Source organism: Tursiops truncatus, chromosome 16 (assembly GCF_011762595.2).
Source record: "Tursiops truncatus isolate mTurTru1 chromosome 16, mTurTru1.mat.Y, whole genome shotgun sequence".
NCBI lineage: Eukaryota > Metazoa > Chordata > Mammalia > Artiodactyla > Delphinidae > Tursiops > Tursiops truncatus.
The window spans coordinates 65,365,156-65,377,979 of record NC_047049.1 but is presented as its reverse complement, the minus strand read 5'-3'; the positions used below and the strand labels follow the sequence as shown (position 1 = coordinate 65,377,979).

Here is a 12,824-nt window from a genome sequence, read left to right as displayed (position 1 = left end):
CCATGAGAGGGCATGCTTCACAGCAGCAGCAGATTTTTCTATTCCTCCCCTGAGAAGCTCAGATGTTTTCCCTTCCATTGAGCAACAAATAGATGCTAATTAGAATTTGGTCCCAAGATAAGGCTTTCTTTTTAAAAATCTCTCATTTACAGGTTAATTTGTATTATATGGAATTTTGGCTCCATTGTCTCAAAAATTACAACACATTATTCTATCATCCTACCACTGTTCTTTTGTTTCATGGCTTAAAAGCAGAGTCAGAAGGGCCTTTAAATATACAGCCCTGGATCCATATTTTGCAGTTGAGAAAAATTCGGAAAACTGGAAGGGACATAATCTAAGTCACATTGGAAGTGGCATAAACGGATTTGAACTAGGAGATGCCTCATTTAATGCCTTTTATCTACTATACAATTTGGCTTCACTGAAAACATTTCCTATTCTATGAATAAACATCCCCATCCCATGCACATACATGCACTACCCCTGTTGCCTTCCAGAGAAAGGAACTTCTGAAACCTCATGATCAAAAGAAGTATGAAAAGACAAAAACAAACAAACAAAAACAAAAAAGAGAAGACACTGCCACGCCTATCTACTGCAGACTTTGCTAGCATTCCTTTCAATAAGCATAAACATGACCTGACCAGCAATAACAGTCAAATTGATGTAATTGTCATGTATGGGATACTCCATCCAATTAAAGCAGGATATACATTCTTCTGTAGATTGCATGAAACATTCACCAAGGTAGAACATATTCTGGGTCATAAAACACACATTCACATATTTAAAAGGGTATAAATAATACAAAGTATGTTCTCATACTGCAGTTCACTTAAACTAAAAATCAATAACAGAAATATAGCTGGGAAATCTTCCAATCTTTGAAAATAAATAATACTCATCTAACCTAAACCTATGGATAAAAGAAATCTCAAGAGGATTTTTAAAAAATATTTTGAACTAAATAAAATTGCAGTATGATTCATCAAAATTCGTGGGATGGAGTAGAGGGAGTGCTTAAAAAGAAGCTTATAGCTTTAAATACGCATGTCAGAAATGAAATAAAAATGAAATAACCAAATTTTCTACATTAGAAAACTGGAGATAAAGGAGCAAATTAAATTTAAATCAAGAAGGAGAAAAAATAACACTAGCACAGAAATTATTGAAATTCAAAAAAGAGGAAAATAATATAAAAATCATGACACCAAAATCTAGTGCTTTGAAAAAATCAGGGAAGTTGATGAACCTGTTCCAGTGGACATTAAAACGATAATAAGTAACATCATGAACAATTTAAGGCCCACAAATTTGATAATATACATCAAATAAAACAATTTCTTGAAAGACACACCTAAATGATTTTTATAACCTCCAAATAGGAAAAAATCAGGTCCATATGACTTTCATTACTGGTGAATTCTATCAAACGATAAAGGAAGACATGACACAAATTCTCTAAATTTCTTCCAAAAAAATAAAAGCAGAGGTAACATTTCCTAATTCATTCTATGAGGCCAGAATTACCCTACACCAGAACCAGATAAAGATATTACAAGAAAGGAAAATTAAAAGCTGTAATACCTATCTATAAATGTTTATGGCAGCTTTATTCATAATCACTGAAAATTGGAAGCAACTTATATATTCTTCAGTAGTTGAATGGATGAAACAAATGTGGCACATGCATACAATGAAATATTATTAAGTAATAAAAAGAAATGATGTATCAAGCCACAAGGAGACATGGATGAATATTGGTGAATACTGTTGTGTAAAGGAAGATAGATAGCCTGAAAGGTCTACATACTACACTTTTCCATCGTGGAAAAGGCAAACCTGTAAGGACAATAAACAGGGATTATATGTGAAGGGAGGATTAATTGGTGAGGCATAATGGATTATCTATGAATAACTACATGCAGAAAAATGAAACTGGACCCTCATCTTACACCATACACAAAAATTAACTCAAAAAGTATTGAAGACTTGAACATAAAACCTAAAACTATAAAAATCCTAGAAGAGATCCTAGTAGTGGTAAACTTCTTTACCTCAGTCTTGACGAAGTTTTTTGGATTTGACACCAAAAGCAAAGGCAACAAAACCAAAAACAAACAAGTGTGACTTCATGAAACTAAGAACTTTCTACACAACAAAAGGAAACTATCAACAAAATGAAAAGCCAACCTATGGAATGGAGTAAATATTTGCAAATCATGTAAGGGATTAACCAGTATGGAGGTTCCTCAAAAATTAAAAACAGAACTACCATAGGATTAGGTGATCTCACCTCTGGTTATGTTCCCAAAGGAAAATGAACAATATCTTGAGGAGACATCTGCACTCATGTTTATTGCAGAATTTTTCACAATAGCCAGATTATGGAAACAATGTAAATGTCAATAGATGAATATATAAAGAATCTATCTATCTAATATAGATACAGATATATATCTCACATATATTTAAATATTACAGATATTATTTAGCCATGAGAAAGAAGGAAATCGTGTCATCTGCAAAAACATGGATGAAACTTGAGGGCATTATGCTGAGTGAAATAAGACAGAGAAATTCTTTATGGTATCACTTACATGTGGAATCTAATATAGCTGAAACCGTAGAGACTAATGCTGGTTCTGGAGGCTGGGAGGGTAAGGGGAATTGAAAGCTATGGATTCAAGAGTACAAACTTCCAGTGTTAGATACACACATTCTGGGGATCTAATGTACAGCATGATGATTACAGTTAATAATTCTGAATTAAATACTTGAATGTTGGTAAGAGTGAATCTCCGGTGTCCTCACTATAAAAAGAAATGGTAATTAGATGACATGATGGAGATGTTAGCTAAAGCTAGCTATGGTTGTAATCATTTTGCAATATATAGGTGTATCAAATCAAGACTTGTTTTATTGGCATATAAAAACATTGCTTTACAATGTTGTGTTAGTTTCTGCTGTACAATGAAGTGAATCAGCTATATATATACATATATCCCCTCCCCCTTGGACCTTCCTCCCACCCCCCCCACCCACCCACCGAATCCCACTCATTTAGGTCATCACCGTGCACGGAGCTGAGCTCCCTGTGCTACACAGCAGGTTCCCACTAGCTATCTATTTTATACATGGTATTTTTAAAAAAAATTTATTGGAGTATAGTTGTTTTACAATGTTGTGTTAGTTTCTACTGTACAGCAAAGTGAATCAGCTATACATATACATATATCCCCTCTTTTTTGGATTTCCTCCCCATTTAGGTCACCACAGAGCAATGAGTTCCCCGCGCTATACAGTAGGTTCCCATTAGTTATCTATTTGATACATAGTATCAATAATGTATATATGTTGAGCCCCATCTCCCAATTCATCCCACCCTCCTTACCCCCTTGGTGTCCATAGGTTTGTTCTCTACATCTGTGTCTCTATTTCTGCTTTGCCAATAAGATCATCTATACCATTTTTCTAGATTCCGTATATATGCGGTAACATATTTGTTTTTCTCCTTCTGACTTACTTCACTATTATATATATATCAATCCTAATCTCCCAATTCTTCCCACCCTCCCTTTCCCCCTCCATGTCCACCTGTCTGTTCTCTACATCTACGTCTCTATTCCTGCCCTGCAAATATGTTCATCTGTACTATTTTTCTAGGTTCCACATATATGCGTTAATATACGATATTTGTTTTTCTCTTTCTGACTTACTTCACTCTGTATGACAGACTCTAGGTCCAACCACATTTCTACAAATGACCCAATTTCATTCCTTTATATGGCTGAGTAATACTCCATTGTATGTATGTACCACATCTTCTTTATCCATTCATCTGTTGATGGACATTTAGGTTGCTTCCATGTCCTGGCTATTGTAAATAGTGCTGCCATGAACATTGGGGTGCATGTATCTTTTCAAATTATGGTTTTCTCCAGATATATGCCCAGTAGTGGGATTGCTGGATCATATGGTAGCTCTATTTTTAGTTTTTTAAGGAATCTCCATACTGTTCTCCATAGTGACTGTACCAATTTACATTCCCACCAGCAGTGTAGGAGACTTCCCTTTTCTCCACACCCTCTCCAGCATTTACTGTTTGTAGATGTTTTGATGATGGCCATTCTGACTGGTGTGAGGTGATACCTCATTGTAGTTTTGATTTGCATTTCTCTAATACTTAGTGATGTTGAACATCTTTTAATGTGCCTCTTGGCCATCTGTATGTTTAATGACACAAAAACAAAAATAAACGGGACCTAATTAAACTTAAAAGCTTTTGAACAGCAAAGGAAAACATAAACAAGATGAAAAGACAACCCTCAGAATGAGAGAAAATACTTGCAAGGGAAGCAACTGACAAAGGATTAATCTCCAAAATATACAAACAACTCAGGCAATTCAATATCAAAAAAACAAATAACCCAATCAAAAAATGGGTGGAAGACCTAAACAGACATTTCTTCAAATCAACACATTTTACACCTTGTTGGAATATGTTACACAACATTACATGTCAGTTATATCTCAATAAAGCTGGAAAAGAAAGAATTTTCTTATCTCTCACGTTAACAACGATGTGGGAGATAAGAAAGACATGTCAAGAAATGGCATTCAGATTTCTACCCTCTTGAAGAACTAGAATTTGTTCCAAGGAACACATTTTAAGAGTGCTGGAGCTGAGATGAATCATGGTCCTCTTTTACCTACTTAATGTTCTGTCCATAATATTTTGATACTGAATATCTTGATATTGATAAAAAAAATTATATACTAAGCCCTTGAATTTGATATGAATATTGTTCAGCAATTCTCAAATTATCAAATATAATTTCTCCCATTAAGTACAATAAGAAAAATTTAAACTTAGTAAACTGAAAATTCAAGACACTTCTTCAGTTCCTGATAAGCAATAATGAAAGATCTAAAGCCACATCATGTGGGGATGCTAGGAAGTGACTAAACTCTCACTGTCTTCTCTGTACACAGAGTTTCACACCTGCACCTAAATAAAAGGACAAGTTATTTTGGGTTATACATTTTCAAGTTTTCATGTGACTAGTGGTAAATAAAAATATTATCCAGTACAAATAGCCTCTGTAGCTGTTAACATTTTGGAGAAGCAAGCATTTATTTTATTATTTTTAAAAATTCATTTATTTAATTTATTTATTTTTGGCCGTGTTGGGTACCCGTTGCTGCACATGGGCTTTCTCTAGTTGCGGCGAGCAGGGGCTACTCTTCCTTGTGGTGCACAGGCTTCTCACTGTGGTGGCTTCTCGTTGCAGAGCGTGGGCTCTTCTAGGTGCGCGGGCTTCAGTAGTTGTGTCTCATGGGCTTAGTTGCTCCTTGGCATGTGGGATACTCCCGGACCAGGGCTCAAACCCATGTCCCCTGCATTGGCAGGTGGATTCCCAATCACTGCGCCGCCAGGGAAGCTCTGAAGAGGTCAGCATTTAAATTAAGCTATACTGGAGTTGATTTTGACCCCAAAGTCTCTGTTGTTTCAGAGACTATGAGGAAGATTTAAACTCCCAAACTATGTGAATTATTGCAGCTTACTCTAAAATTTGGGGGGATAACCTGCACTCCAATTTATGTGCTGACTTACCTTCTTTCAGTCGAGAATAAAATGGAATCTTAAAGAAAATATATTAACAATTTTTTAGTCTCTCAAAGGGTAATCAACTTCATTTATGACATTGACTTTTCTCTCAACATCTAAAGATATTACTTCAGTGTAAAATTCCTGTTAGCTGGGAAGTTAACATTAATACTTATCCCTATATGACTAGTGATTATTAAAGATGTAGAATGAGCAGAAACATTGTGTTGGATCTTGGAAAGAGATTTCTAATTCCACCGTGTACTTTCTTTATAAGAAATGTCTTGAGAAATTCATGCCACTTGCCTGGAGGCAAGCATATCTCAGTCCTGGTGAATAAAGCTCTGAATGAATTAGCCCAATTCCATTATGTTAAGTCTGAGAAGTGTCGCCTTTACCCATTGAAAAGTTTATAATTTATTAAAGCCTCATGATCATACAATTCAGCCCCTTGAAATGGAGCTCAGCTTGATTAATTAAATTGGAAACATACGCCTTTCTTGCAGTTAAATAGAGAAAACACATTGTTTAGAATGCCTAAATTGCTGGTATATGTGTATTTGTGGATGGAAAAGGATAAGCTATCGAATAATCCAGTGACAATTAAAATACTTTCTGAAGAATATTTTGGCTACTTTTACCCTCATTAAGTGGAATTTTACTGAGCTAAGGATCGTCTGTTGGTTCCAGAACCATTGCCATCGGTCAAAGTTCAAACCTCTGAAGTTTCAGAAAATTAAATATTAAGTCACAGTTACCGGATTGTTCTTGAAGTACATAGAAACTTTAAAAATGGCCTATGAAGGTAGCTATATGTCCAAGGCAATTAAGCTTAGAGAAAATTTGAGGGTCTAGAAATGTTTCTCAGAGTCTAGTCCTTCACTCTCTACCTTGAGCGTGGGAATTTTTTCTCTGTTACACTTTTAGTATTGTGATTGGTAGCCAATATTTTATGTTGCTGAGAATGGATAGAGGAAAACAAGAAGCTAACCTATTAATATGAGAACAAACACTAGTCTTCTCTAAAAGAGTCAAACTCTGAGCATCTCATCTAATCCCCCAATTCATTATCTCTGCCATCTCAACTTGCTATCTCCACCTCATCATAATCACTTCCTGCCCCCACCCCCACAAAACACAAGTGCAGAAAGCCACAAGGGTGTGGTCTCCATTGTGGTTCTATGGGCTCTAGAAGACCTTTTAGAAATAAACATTCAGCAGAAGAGAAGTAGTCATAAACTGATAAATACAAGAAAGAATAACGTGAACTCTTATTCTGTTCTTGTTGGAACCTTAAGCAAGTCACTTAATTTCTGAGTCTATTTCTTTTTCTTCTTTAAAATAGATGTAAACTGTCCATTTGTACAACTGATTCAAAAACACCTCCAGATTTGTCCACACCTTTTTCTCTTGCAGTGTATGTTTTTCTGAAGATGACTGATTGGCACCATTGCAAAAGAATCCAGTCATGATATTTCAAAAAAAAAACCCTCTAGTTATTGAAGGTGAGCTTGCATTCTGCCTCAGCATGAAAATATGTGCATCTCACTTCTCTCATTTTGCAATAAGCTCAAATATACTTCTTTGTCAACATAGAAAAACTCATTAAGAATAAAGCCAAATTGGAGGTCACTCTTCATTGTTTCTGAGTGAGAACACACAGATTCTGTCCCTAGAAGACCCCAATACTTGCCAAAAGTAAATTGTCATAAGTTGTGTGCTCATTTACTCTACACTCATGTGATGACTTTAAAATAATGAAATAAATGAAGCATTTAATTTAAATGATACTTCATCTGTTAATGGTATTTGTGCCAATTTTCAATAGCTTTTGGTAGTGTTAATGTTATTTGATTTCTGAATAATTAAGCAATACATTTAGTACTGGCAAAATGATTAATTAGAAACGTTGGACAATATGCCAAAAAAGTTATCTTTTCCTTCTTATGTTATTTATTTTTGAAGCATTACAGGAGACTAGATTTATATAATTTCAGGCTTGTAGATCTTAGAGGCTATATAGTCCAACTGCCAACCTGAGGCATATACCAGGTCTACATTTTCCCAGGAAAGTAGCTGCTTAAAAGGTATTGCAACATACATTATTACTTTCCAAGGAAAACTAGGCCATTGTTGAAGGGCCTGAACATTAAAAACAAACACAAAAACAAAACAAAAAAATTAAACTACTTACACTATCTATCACCCCTAATGTTGCAGAAACTCTCTTTGATGCTGGAAATGCAAGGTTGATTTAGGCAAAATTCCTGCTCCCAGATAACTTGCAGTCCAGTAGGAGATTAACAGGTAAAACAGATAATCCTGACTCAGGACACAAAATTTTTGATAGAGGTGTTTGTAGGACACAGTAGGAAGATGGAGGAGGGCAGTTAACAAAGATTCAGGATTGAATAAAAGCTTGTCTAAGAGCTGAGGCCTGATCTGAATCTTGATGAAGAATGAATGCCTATAATAACCTAGCGGGATATTTGCAACGGACAGTTGAGTATATAGGCTGAAGTTGAAAGGGTTAGAGATAGAGATAGAGAGTCATTAGCACACGCATTTAGAACTCAGAAGCATAAAAGGGGGCTTCCCTGGTGTCGCAGTGGTTGAGAGTCCGCCTGCCGATGCAGGGGACATGGCTTCATGCCCCGGTCCGGGAGGATCCCACATGCCACGGAGCGGCTGGGCACGTGAGCCATGGCCGCTGAGCCTGCACGTCCGGAACCTGTGCTCTGCAACGGGAGAGGCCACAGCAGTGAGAGGCCCACGTACCGCAAAAAAAAAAAAAAAAAAAAAAAAAAAAAATCATAAAAGGGACTGAAATTGCTCAGTGAACGTGTAGAGAATGAAGAGGAGTACACCAAGAATGGGTAGACAGAGGAGAGGCCTGTGAAGGAAAAGGAATGGTCGGGGGTCTTGTACCCAAAGGTATGTAATAGAGAGACCAAGAAACAGCTATCTAGAGTAGCATCAGTCAGGGACCCTGAAAGTTACTGGGAAATTGTCAAAAAGCAAACCATCAATTTCATGGAATAAATTGAGAGGCCAATCCAAGTACAAACAAATTGCTTATCAAAAAAACTGGATTAATTCAGGTTTGAAATTTAAACTGCAAAAGCAAAATGAAGAAAAAGGCCAAGATTACATAGTAAATGGGGTTGTCATTGAAAGCGTAAGTGACAAAGCAGGTGGGTTGGGAGGATGAGCAAAAGTCCCTGAGTCAAAAAGCATATCATTAATTCTAATGTACAGCATAGTGACTATAGTTAATAATACAATATTGTATAGATGAAATTAGCTAAGAGAGTAGATCCTAAGTGTTCTTACCAAAACAAAAACAAACAGAAAAAGTGACTATGTGAGGCGATGAATGAGTTAATTAACTTGATTGCATGTAATCACTTGACAATCTATGCATGTAGGTACCAAATCATCACATTGTACATCTTAAACTTTCTGTTTTTGTGTAATTTATTGACCATATTAGGGGCATGGCCTAGGTGTAGTATAAGTCTTAACGATTGATTTTTTTTTTTTTCATGCAGTTACCTGACTTAAGCTTTGATTGCTGTGGCATCCACTTCAAAGAGGGCTCTCTGAATAAACACACTGTCAACCACATGGCTAGATAAAGAGCCAGGATGTGCCCTCTGCACTCCCCTCTCCCCTACATACATACCCAGACTCTTGGTTTTAGAGATCTTGGTTGATTTTAACAACTGACCATTTGGGCCTCTTGTTTTTCTCTTTCTAAGCTTTACATTTCCACTCTTACGTTTTAAATTCACCAATAAAAAGTGAGCCCACAAAACCCTTATAAAACAAGGGAAATAAAAGAGCATTGCTTACCAACTAGTTCTACAAGGATTGAGTCATTAGTCACTGCAGTCACCAACCAACAGTGCACCCTGAGAAGAATTCAGAATGAAAACCAGGATGAGGCACTCTGTGCTTTGGATAAACAGGCCACATGGATAGTTAGATGCATATCTCAGGAAGAATTCTAATGAACGCAGATTCTTGCATCTTCCCATACATAGAGAAGCACTAAAATCATGAACTTGGGATATCCGTTCTTTGTGACTAGCTGTAATCTTTTACGAAGATGTATGTATGCTGGACTGCACATATTCCCTAGCCAAAAGTTATATACTGGTTTCTCCCCTACTTCTCTGGAGCAATTTCCCCAGAGCTACTGAGAGGCTATCTCCTGGGCTATAGTCCTAGGTAAGATCCTGAGTAAAACCTAAACTCACAACTCTTATGTTGTGCATTTTTCTTTAAGTTGACACCCTAGGCCTCCACCATTCAACCCAATAAAAACAGAATTTCAGGCCTGCGTGTTCTCTCTGTCTCGCTCTCTGTGACCTCACTGTGTGGCCCCAGAACCTGTAAATATGAAACCTTGTCTATTTAAACGTTCTCAAATGGTTATTGCTGAGGGTATCTTGTAATCATAAGAACAAGGGTTGGTCAAGCCACAACACAGGTTACTCATATGCTGAGACTGTAGGCAGATAGGGTTAGGAGTCCCCAGAAAAAGAAGGGAAAGACATAGCTTTCTTGACATAAGAGAAGCCATTTTAGGCCCCAAGCCATTCTGTGATCTATGCCTGACCTCAATAGTTGCCCAAGCACATTTCTTGCAAAACTTCCTGGTTGAAACTGTAGAAGAAGAGGCCTCAGTAGTTAATGATTTTAAAGGAACAAAGAATGCAAGAACAAGCATCTATTACCAGACCAGGAAAATAGTTTGACCATATCTGAGACAATAAATCAGTCCCACAGACTCCCAGTTCTGTTTGAAAGTAAAGATCAGCCTGACGCACATTGCACATTCTTGAGCTCTTTTGCGGGTTTCAAACCCCTTGAGCACTCAACCACTGGACTAACTGGAGCCTGAGAATCAATGAGGCCAACCCTTACTGGCCCTCATGACTTCAATCAGAGCCTGGACTCTGTCAACCTAGAATGACCTTTGCCCCAATTCTGTGATGAAATCTCATCTCCACCAGGCAAGCACCCCTAGGACTCTCTCTCTACCTGGAACGACTATACCTTTCCTTCATATAGTATATGCATGCACCCTTAGCTTAAAAGTTCCCTGATCTTGCTATTTGGTGAGACACTACTTTGGGAAGTATCCCTGGTGTTCCCCTTACTTGTTGCAAGGAATAAAATCCTCTCTTCTCTTGCTCCTTAACTTGGTTGTGCCCTCTGACTAGATACCCACCAAGAGGTGAACCCAGTTTTCAGGTAACAAAACCAGCACAAAACACCTGGGCTTCTAGAGACATGACTGAAAAAGGAAATATGCTAGGTATAGCTTATGGCTGAGTTCTAGAGTGGGTGTGCCCCTCCCCCCCTTTAAGGACAAGATATCTTTTTCTAAAGAATGGACTTTTAGACTTCTTGTGTTTCAACATTCTAATTTGCATCTAAAGCTTGCACTCAGCGGGTTAAAACTTTTATAATATTGGTCAAATAATTGGATAATTCAACTGTTTCCATTAATTTGTGTTTTGAGCTCCGCAATGTAAACAATATTAGAAACTCAATTCCAGAATTCCTCCTAGGGAGGGAATTGTCTTTGCTTTCAGAAATTCATCAATGAGTGATTAAGATAGAAAATTATGCCCTGAATGCCTGAGGGATGGCTGCCAGTAAAGCATCAGAGAAAATGGTTTATAAATAAATAAAGAGATGCATTTATTGCTGACTTGGTATTGTTTTCTCCTAGGAGGAGGGATAGTGTTGAGATTAGAAAAGATGACAGAAACCAAGAGATGACAGCGGGGCTATGAAAGCATGTACTCTTGGCTGCTGTGGAAAGATGAAGAGAGCAGCCACTGGGTACATGTGAATAAAGAATATTTCACAGAATAGAAATTTCTAATAAACTGTTTTATTTTTTTTCTCCTATGTTCAATATATGTTATAAATCCCATGCAGCCATTATGCGGTTGAATTATTTCCAGAGGCTAAGGAAGCTGAAAACGCTGAGCATTTTATGTCTTTTAGACATGGTACAGAAGTCCACGTGGAAGGAACTGCTCAGAGGGAAAGAAGTAAGCTTTGATGGGAAAATGCATAATTGAGGGATTGTGTCAGGCTATCACAAGGTATGACATGGGGCTGAGGTATAGGTGAAAGGTTAAAGATAACTTGATTTTACCAATAGCTGATAAAGGCTATTTTGTCCTAGCTCATAGGTAGATTACATTGTAAAGGAGGATACCTCACATTACTTGTTTAAATATGGAGTTTGATTATTGGCAAAAGACCAAAGAATTGCTGGGTTTTGACTGGTTAAATGTCCTTAAAGTGTGATTGGTCCATAACAAGTGACACACATTTGCCTGACTGGGCTGCAATAACGTATCTTGCAGGGAAGTGTGGTTGTACCAGTTTTATATTTTACTAGGTACAATTTAAATTTTTTAGATTTGCTTTATTTGTTTGAAACATTTTACAATATCAATTTCAATGGATTCCATAATTAAATTCCTCAAAGAAAAATGCTCCCAAGATAAATGGCTGAAAATGTTTATTTGTATCATATAGATTATAAAAATTATACTGTGAAAATGGAGCAGAAACATGTTCATTGTCAAATTCACATTCTCTTGTTAGACCAAGAACATATTGGTTGTAGTCTAATGTTAGGCTGATGGTCTACCAAAGTTTCTAGTATAATTCAACACGTAGTTCATGACTTATCTTTCATACCACACAGCTGCTTTTTGTCTTTTGAGCTATTTTTTATAAACATAATTTAGCAATTATATTCTTTGTCTTTTTAGGTTGATGTTATACAAAGTCCTAACACTTCCCAAATATCTAAGGCAGAAATAATGAAGGTATATCTTAGTATTGTTGTTTTCATTAATATTTTTATTTCCAAGAAGCTTCCTTTGTGATGTTAAGCTCTGCGCACATAGCTTAATTATCAGGATTGAGAGTAGAGACCAACATTTTCTAAGGATTTCGTGATCAAGAAGAAGGCAGTTAAACCAATACGTAACTTCACTGCAAAACAATTTATCTGAACAAAGAGTTTGCTCATCTGAGAAAACAACTTACTTTTCACAGAATAGTTTACTTACATGGATTCATTTCAGTTCTCAGTTTGCTGTGTCTGCCAACCCTAAACTGTTATATTACAAATGTCGCCCAATTATGATTTTTTTCCCCTTTAAAGTAA

The 12,824-nt window shown here is 36.7% G+C and overlaps 1 long non-coding RNA gene across 1 annotated transcript; it reads left to right on the top strand.

Moving 5' to 3' along the window:
* Positions 1–7,083: 7,083 nt before the first annotated feature.
* Positions 7,084–12,470, top strand: LOC141276764 (uncharacterized). The gene is made up of 3 exons (XR_012326761.1): positions 7,084–7,119; positions 11,573–11,688; positions 12,424–12,470. It is a non-coding gene; the product is annotated as an uncharacterized lncRNA (long non-coding RNA).
* The last annotated feature ends 354 nt before the right edge of the window (positions 12,471–12,824 follow it).